We start from the raw sequence: 9,291 nt of genomic DNA, 5'->3' as shown, positions 1-9,291 counted from the left end.
CGCTGCATGCGCCCTGCGTCCCCTATCTTTATCACAGGGGGCGCAGGCCGTGCGCAGTATGCGTTTGGCGGCGCATGCGCCTTTTTGACGGTGCGCCGATGCAACCAAACTGCGGCAGGTTGCGTTTGGCGCAGGTCGGCGCACCGTCAAAAGAACGCATGTGCCGCCAAACGCATACTGCGCACGGCCTGCGCCCCCTGTGATAAAGATGGTGGACGCTGGGCGCATGCAGCGTCTTGCGCCGGTGGGCGGGGCTTAGCGGCGGCCGTGCGCAGGCCGTCGCTGCGCTCATAAACGCTAGTGTGAAACTAGCCTAAGTCTCCATGGTAAGAAATACCATGGGGTTGGAGGAGGCGGCGGTCAGGCTCTCAGTCCAGGATGAGACGTTTGGAGGGTTGAAACCCAGAGGTAGAAAGGGTTTCCCGGTTCATGAGGTTATACAGGACATAATGGCTCACTTACGGTGCCTTCTGAGCCAGAAAATCGGTTTCCCCTAGAAGGTGATAGTTCTATTTGGGAGATCCCTAAGATAGACGTCCAAGTGTCTCAGGTCACTAAGAAAACGTCTTTGCCCTTTGAGGGTGCTTCCCAATTGAAAGATCCAAAGGATCGCAAAATAGAAAGCCACCTTAAAAAGTCCTGGGAAGCTTCTACGAACCTTCTCAAAGCAAATATTGCTTCCACCTGCGTAGCTAGATCTTTGTTTTTCTGGCTACGTACGTTGGAAGACCACCTATCGGGGGTACCCCAAGAGAGGAAATCTTAGACTCCCTGTCAATCCTCCAGAAGGCAACAGGTTATTTAGCTGATGCTTCAGGAAAAACGGTACGGGTGGCAGCAAGGTCCCTAGTCCTTTCAAACTCAGCCAAGAGAGCCTTGTGGCTGAAGTTGTGGGGGGGTGACATCACCTCCAAGAGGAAACGCTGCGCCATCCCCTTCCAGGGGCACCACGTGTTCAGGCCTGTCCTGGACGATATCCTTGAGAAGGCTTTCGACAAGAATAAGTCACTGCCAGAACAGAAATCCACCAGAAGGTGGGTTTTTTCGTCCCTCAAGAGAACAGACCTCTCAGAAGGCATTCAGAGGGAAGGGCAAGACGGGTCATTGGAGCTACCCGAAAGGGGGTAAAGGAAGAAACATCCTTGTGCCCCAACAGCAGCAGCCCCAGAGAAGCAGTGACTCCTGGGTCGGGGGTCGACTCAGTTTCTCGCCCAATGGCAGTCCACGACCTCGAACCGGTGGGTCCTGCACACTTTACAATTTGGGCTGAAACTGGAGTTCGAGCACCCCCCCCCCCCCCCCTGCATGCCCTAAGAATTACCCTGGCACAGTCCCCAAGCCTGCTAAGAGTCCTGTTGCTTCAGATAGAAGAACTTCTACGGGAAGGCGTGGTCTCGTATGTACCTCCACAAGAGGCGGGCAGAGGACATTACTCTCGCCTGTTCCTGATAAAGAAACCCTCAGGGAAGCACAGGCTCATAATAAACCTAATAGTCAAAAAATTTTTGGCACTCAACCTGTTGCAAAGATGAAGTATTTTTATTTGCAGTCACAAATATAGACATTTCGGCTGTATCAACTAGCCTTCATCAGTAAACTGCAAAGTCGACAAAAGTATATACAATCATATACTACAGATAATCAATCCATGAAGATATCAATAACAGAAGAAACAAGTATTGGTATGTGCACAAGTGGTAGGGAGGACGGAACAAGGTATATAGGAAATGTGGCTCATGGAAGGAAAAGAAACAGAAATACACATAAAAGTAAAAGAAAAGTCATCAAACCTACCTACCGACTGCTCCTATCTCTATAATTTTCTGGACCTCTATGGTGAGACAAGATTTAAATCAATAAAATTATCCTGTTAAGAAGTAATCAATGGAGTCTATAACTGTAGAATATATATACACTCACTATATTGTATGACCAATAGTAAATTAGGTGCTATTGGAGGTGATACCATTCACCATGTAAGAACTGGTATATAAACCTGGTTCAAAAAAAAAGTGTGTGTCTGTGAGCAAACATTACAGTAGTGTGGGAATATTACAGTGTATGACGATACTGGAACTAACCTGTAGATTTTAATGAGGGGGTAGTAGAGAAATATTCCAAACGAGATCATATACAGGATCTAACATGAACACAGTATACCCTTAGAACTTATTTAACCTTAGGCGTTATAATGTACAGTGCCTACAAGTAGTATTCAACCCCCTGCAGATTTAGCAGGTTTACACATTCGGAATTAACTTGGCATTGTGACATTTGGACTGTAGATCAGCCTGGAAGTGTGAAATGCACTGCAGCAAAAAAGAATGTTATTTCTCTGTTTAATTTTTTTTTAAATTGTGAAAAGTTTATTCAGAGGGTCATTTATTATTCAACCCCTCAAACCACCAGAATTCTGTTTGGTTCCCCTAAAGTATTAAGAAGTATTTCAGGCACAAAGAACAATGAGCTTCACATGTTTGGATTAATTATCTCTTTTTCCAGCCTTTTCTGACTATTTAAGACCGTCCCCAAACTTGTGAACAGCACTCATACATGGTCAACATGGGAAAGACAAAGGAGCATTCCAAGGCCATCAGAGACAAGATCGTGGAGGGTCACAAGGCTGGCAAGGGGTACAAAACCCTTTCCAAGGAGTTGGGCCTACCTGTCTCCACTGTTGGGAGCATCATCCGGAAGTGGAAGGCTTATGGAACTACTGTTAGCCTTCCACGGCCTGGACAGCCTTTGAAAGTTCCCTCCCGTGCCGAGGCCAGGCTTGTCCGAAGAGTCAAGGCTAACCCAAGGACAACAAGGAAGGAGCTCCGGGAAGATCTCATGGCAGTGGGGACATTGGTTTCAGTCAATACCATAAGTAACGTACTCCACCGCAATGGTCTCCGTTCCAGACGAGCCCGTAAGGTACCTTTACTTTCAAAGCGTCATGTCAAGGCTCGTCTACAGTTTGCTCATGATCACTTGGAGGACTCTGAGACAGACTGGTTCAAGGTTCTCTGGTCTGATGAGACCAAGATCGAGATCTTTGGTGCCAACCACACACGTGACGTTTGGAGACTGGATGGCACTGCATACGACCCCAAGAATACCATCCCTACAGTCAAGCATGGTGGTGGCAGCATCATGCTGTGGGGCTGTTTCTCAGCCAAGGGGCCTGGCCATCTGGTCCGCATCCATGGGAAGATGGATAGCACGGCCTACCTGGAGATTTTGGCCAAGAACCTCCGCTCCTCCATCAAGGATCTTAAGATGGGTCGTCATTTCATCTTCCAACAAGACAACGACCTAAAGCACACAGCCAAGAAAACCAAGACCTGGTTCAAGAGGCAAAAAATCAAGGTGTTGGAGTGGCCTAGTCAGTCTCCTGACCTTAACCCAATTGAAAACTTGTGGAAGGAGCTCAAGATTAAAGTCCACATGAGACACACAAAGAACCTAGATAACTTGGAGAAGATCTGCATGGAGGAGTGGGCCAAGATAACTCCAGAGACCTGTGCCGGCCTGATCAGGTCTTATAAAAGATGATTATTAGCTGTAATTGCAAACAAGGGTTATTCCACAAAATATTAAACCTAGGGGTTGAATAATAATTGACCCACACTTGTATGTTTAAAATTTATTAAAATTTAACTGAGCAACATAACTTTTTGGTTTGTAAGATTTATGCATCTGTTAATAAATCCTGCTCTTGTGTGAAGTTTGAAGGCTCTAACTTATTTGCATCTTATCAAACCTGCTAAATCTGCAGGGGGTTGAATACTACTTGTAGGCACTGTATATCATGTTGAGATTTACTCACTATTAGATCTGTGACTTTGAAAAGCTCCAAAGGTTGCACCAACCAGAAGTTGGCATAAACATCCTATGGCTATGCCTGAAGGGAATTGTTGCAAAGGGGATTACTTGTGGGATCTAACATAAAGGAAAATGCAGTCAATCATAATAATAGGCTCTGGGGCTCCCTATCCTGGTTATCAGGTATATCCTAATGAGCTTATACTCGCTGTTAAATCCTGTGACTCATAGAAAACCCCAATTTCACGCTGTAAGAACAGCAGCTGGCTGTAGTTTCAAATGTCTGTCTGTAGGGACAGTGAGGGGTTAAAACTGATAGAGTACTCATGGAACTCTTGCAGACTAAGGAAGCCAGCTTGCTTACCATTGGTGGGTGGCAGCAGGACCTGTGTGGCAGGTGACTCAGACTAGAATCACTGTGATTTTAAGTAGGGAGTAGGCGGGACTACTGCTGGAGTGACAGAGCCGTGTTCCAGGAAGTGACGTCATGGCTGCTTCACTAGCTTGTGGGGAGGAGATTGTTGTCCTGAGTAACCAGGAAGAGTCATAGGAAAAACAATGTCACTATAAAAGCCTGTTCGGCAGGGGAAAATGAAAGCGTTACTATCTGGTGCTTATATCAGAAGTAGCACTGGACAAGCGCCCTATGTATTGTTATATAAAGGGTCCTAAAATTGCCCTATAGGAAATTGCATATATCTCTGCTGTTCTATATAACGTGCCCACATTTATGTGTAGAGCTCCCTCTAGTGGGGAATGAATAGAAGGCCATAGGGAGAAAGAGAAAAAAAAAAAAGTCATCTCCATTCGGCTTCAGGGGATATGCATTGTGCCCTATCTAGACGATCTGCTGATCGTCGCCCCATCGGTAACCTGGCTGAACCCGGACGTATCAAGAACCCTACAGATACTCGAAACCCTAGGGTGGATACCGAATCTCCAGAAATCTGCCCTCTATCCTTCCCTGAGAAAAAAATTCCTGGGGATCCTCTTGACGTCCTTTCTTCCCGAAGATCGTCAAAAAGACCTTCGGCAGAGAATAATCTGGTTCAGAGACCAAAGGGCACCGACGCTAAGGGAGGCCATGTCCATCCTGGGTTCCCTGACAGCGTGCATTCAGGTGGTATCCTGGGCACAACCTCACACGCGAGTCCTCCAGTCATACGCCCTGGTAAACACGAGGAAGCACCCAAACAACCTATCAAAGAGGGTTCCACTTCCAGGATATGTAAAATCGACCCTCTGGTGGTGGCTGAGCTACCGAAACCTGAGGCGAGGAGTAAGCTAGGATCATAGTAGATAAAGACAGCAGGATGGCACTCACCGTTCTCTTGAAATGATTCACTTTATTTCATGTTAATAAAGCACAGGCAATGGCACGGGAGAAATGCAAAAAGACGGACGACAGCCGTTTCGTGCACAATGCACTTCAACAGGTCCCATGCTCAGGCTCAAGGAAACACTAACTTATACCACATGTGTGAACAAAAGAAACTCCACCCTTTACCTGAACGTGTCTTAAAAAAACCCAAAATAAAAAAATAAAAATAAAAACAAGCATAATTTACATACACCATATGCAATAAAACTAGCAATCATAACCGCTTCAGAGAAATACGGACATATCCACTTTTTCATTTAGACCCAAAGGACCTGTGGCTTTTGTACGGAGGATCCATTTAGCCTCTATTTGTAAAAGATGTTTTTTATGACTCCCTCCATGCTGCGGTGCAGACACCCTTTCAATGCCAGTAAACCGTAATGCTTCCGCATTCCCCCCATGTACCTTCCTCATGTGTTCTATAAGTCTAGGGACACCCTTTCCTGTGCTGATGGAATTGAAATGTTCCCTGAATCTTACAGAGAGGGGCCGGATCGTTTTCCCTGTGGACTCAAACGCAAATGTGAACCTAGCCTCACTATGACATAGTGGGAATAACCGAGACATGGTTAGGTGAAAGCTATGACTGGGCAGTTAACTTACAGGGTTACAGTCTGTTTAGAAAGGATTGTAAAAATCGGAGAGGAGGAGGGGTTTGTCTTTATGTAAAGTCTTGCCTAAAGTCTACTTTAAGGGAAGATATTAGCGAAGGGAATGAGGATGTCGAGTCCATATGGGTGAAAATACATGGAGGGAAAAATAGTAACAAAATTCTCATTGGGGTCTGTTACAAACCCCCAAATATAACAGAAATCATGGAAAGTTTACTACTAAGGCAAATAGATGAAGATGCAACCCATAATGAGGTCCTTGTTATGGGGGACTTTAACTACCCAGATATTAACTGGGAAACAGAGACCTGTGAAACCCATAAGGGTAACAGGAATCTGCTAATCAGGGCGCTTGCAACAGGTAGACAAGGCAGCTGCCTGGGGCCACCACCCACAAAGGGGGCCCCCTGTGTCTGCAGCCCCTTGATGAAGTGCCCAGAGGGTGTAAAGCATATATGCATGTTCATACAGTATATAGTATGTGTCTGTGTATATTATTTATGTATACTGCATGTGTGCAGTATATTGTAAAATACATGTATAAAGTGTATGAGCATACTGTATAAAACTGAATGTTTGTGTGTATGTACCTTATATTTGTCCTTGTACACAGTGTGTCTATATACTGTATATACAATATGTAGTGTTTCCTTCCATATTTATAAAATACATGTGTGCATATGTATAGTGTATATCTGCTGCATATATCGTTCTGTAATTGTAGTGTCGCCATAATGGGGATCAGCAGTTAATGTCTAATGTCTGTGTTTTACATTAGGGCCTGTTCACACTGTCTTTCTTTACTGCACCCGGTGGGTTCTGCTTGAATCCTGTATAGAGCCATAGACTGCAATGATGGGAATAGAGTTCACATGAATTCCACATGTGATGTTTTTTTTTTTTTTTTCAGAACATGTCCGTGTGTTCCTACAGCCACAGAAAAGTGGACACTTTTAGACGAAAAAAACAGACTCTGAGGGTAGGTGCACACGATCCGTAATCGCTGCGGGTTGGACGCTGTGTGCTTGTGCAGTGTCCAGATGTTACAGCATATTGGATGGGATCTCAAGAGATCCCATGCCCACTATACATCCACAGACGCCCGCGGCTCACCCGTAGAGACGGACATGTGGCGCATCTTTCCAGATCGCAACATGTCTATTTATCTTGCAGAGACGCGATAACTCTCACCCGTACAATGTATTGGATGCGGTGAATCTGCATGGTTCAATGATCACATGTGGAGTCACCTGTGTTCAATAGCCGCTTCCAGACATGTGCTGCGTCCAAAGCGCTGCCAGTTCCTGATCGTGTGGACCTGGCCTAAGAAAATAAATCAGTTTCAGAAAAAAAAAAATCATTTGACCTCTGCTTGTGTCAGTGCAGTCTGTGGCCCTGTTGGGGATTTTGTGTGAATCCTATTTTAGAGGGATTCAGGCAGAGCCCCTGGACACACTACAGAAGTGTGAACAGGGCTTAATATCCTATTATGTGGAATAATCCAGTCTACTATACTATTCTGCACTGTCCCAGTGCAGCAGCCAGGCACGGACCCCGGCGAGACACGGACACTGGCCAGAAGACACTTTTTTGTATAATTCTGTTGTATAAACCGCATAGACTGTTTAAGTGGAAAGTGTCCCTGTATGCCTTAAACGCACAGCCGAGTGTCCCCCAACACAAACAGCAAGCGCTATCTTACACTATATTGTGCTGTGCACTTTGTTACAATTGCAGGAAGATTTCTGTTAGTTTTGTTTCCACTTCTTACTTTGTTAAATACACTTGTTTGGCTCAGCTTTGGTCTCAGATTCGTTTTATCCCCTGCAATCAGATTCCATAGTACCCACATAATTGTTACACCTCAATCTTATTTATTTGGGGTTTGATAACCCTGCGGCCAATCATGTATCCTAAGTACCAGGCTTCCATGAGTCCCAGCGCACATATTCTTGGGTTCGCTGTTAACCTCGCGATTCTGAGCGAATCCAACACAGCTTGTACTTGGGACATGTGGGTATGCCAATCGTTACTGAAGATGATGATATCATCTAAATATGCCGATGCATACTTCTGATGAGGCTCTAACAGTTTGTCCATCAGCCTCGGAAATGTGGCCAGAGCCGCATATACTCCAAAAGGCAAGACAACATAGTGATCGAGACCTCCTGGTGTTATAAAGGTGGTCTTTTCTTTTGCCAATTCTCTCAGTGGCACGTGCCAGTACCCCTTGATAAAATCGAGCGTGGTGACGTACTGGGCCTCCCCCAGTCTCTCAATTAACTCGTCCACTCGGGGCATTGGATAAAGGTAAAATTTTGACACCTCATTCAAATTCAGGAAGTCATTACAAAATTGTAATGACCCGTCTGGCTTCGGAATTAATACAATGCGGCTAGCCCACTCACTCTGGGATTCCTCGATGACTCCCAACTGAAGCATTTGCTTTACTTCAGCCGCAATGACTTACCATCGGGCTTCTGGCACTTGGTACGGTTTCATCCGTATCCTTACATGGGGCTCAGTGACAATGTCATGATGGATCACCGAGGTCTGGCCCGGGTAGTTCTGAGAATACGTCCGTATTCCGCTGCACCAAAAACCGAGCCTCCCGTTGCTGCTGTTTCGTGAAAATGTCATTTATCTTAATCTCATCCCGGCTGCGTCCTTGGCCGGAGACAGACGGTTCTCTGATGGTACGACCAGAGTCGCCTCCTTAACCAAACATTCCCGGTCCTTCCAGGCTTTTAGCAGGTTTACATGATACAGTTGTTCCGGTTTTCTCTTTCCGGGCTGGTACACTCTGTAATTCACTTCCCCCACCTTTTCCTGAATCTCATATAGCCCTTGTCACTTGGCCATGAATTTACTCTCTGCGGTGGGCACTAGCACTTAATACCCAATCCCCTTCTTTAATGGACCTGACCATAGCTCTTTTATTATATGTGCGTTTCTGTGCTGCCTGGGCATCCATTAGCTTCTCTTTTACTATGAGCAGGAATAACGCAAACCTGTCTTGCATACTTGCCTCGTGCTCGATTACACTCCTATGCGGTGTTGGCTCCTGTTCCCACATCTCCTTAGCTATGTCCAGAAACCTCCTAGAATACCTGCCGTACAATAGCTCAAAAGGGCAGAAACCCATGGAAGCCTGTATTACCTCGTGGACAGCGAACATCAAATAGGGCAGTAACATGTCCCAATCCCTCCCGTTCTTGGAGACCACCTTTTTGAGCATAGATTTAAGAGTCTTATTAAATCTTTCCACCAACCAATCGGTACACCGATGTGCGCAACTGTTTAATCCGGAGCAGCTTACATAGCTCCCTTGTCACCTTGGACATAAAAGGAGTCCCCTGATCTTTGTAAGGATCTCCTTTGGTAGCCCAAGGCGGCAGAACATTGAAAACAGCTCGCGGGCGATAAGTTTTGCTGAATGGTGACAAAGTGGTATTGCCTCTGGGTAACGAGTGGCATAATCCACTACGA

This window comes from Dendrobates tinctorius, unplaced genomic scaffold, assembly GCF_039654945.1.
Source record: "Dendrobates tinctorius isolate UK_male_01 unplaced genomic scaffold, ASM3965494v1 ptg000133l, whole genome shotgun sequence".
Taxonomy (NCBI): domain Eukaryota; kingdom Metazoa; phylum Chordata; class Amphibia; order Anura; family Dendrobatidae; genus Dendrobates; species Dendrobates tinctorius.
This window is presented reverse-complemented; position numbering follows the sequence as displayed.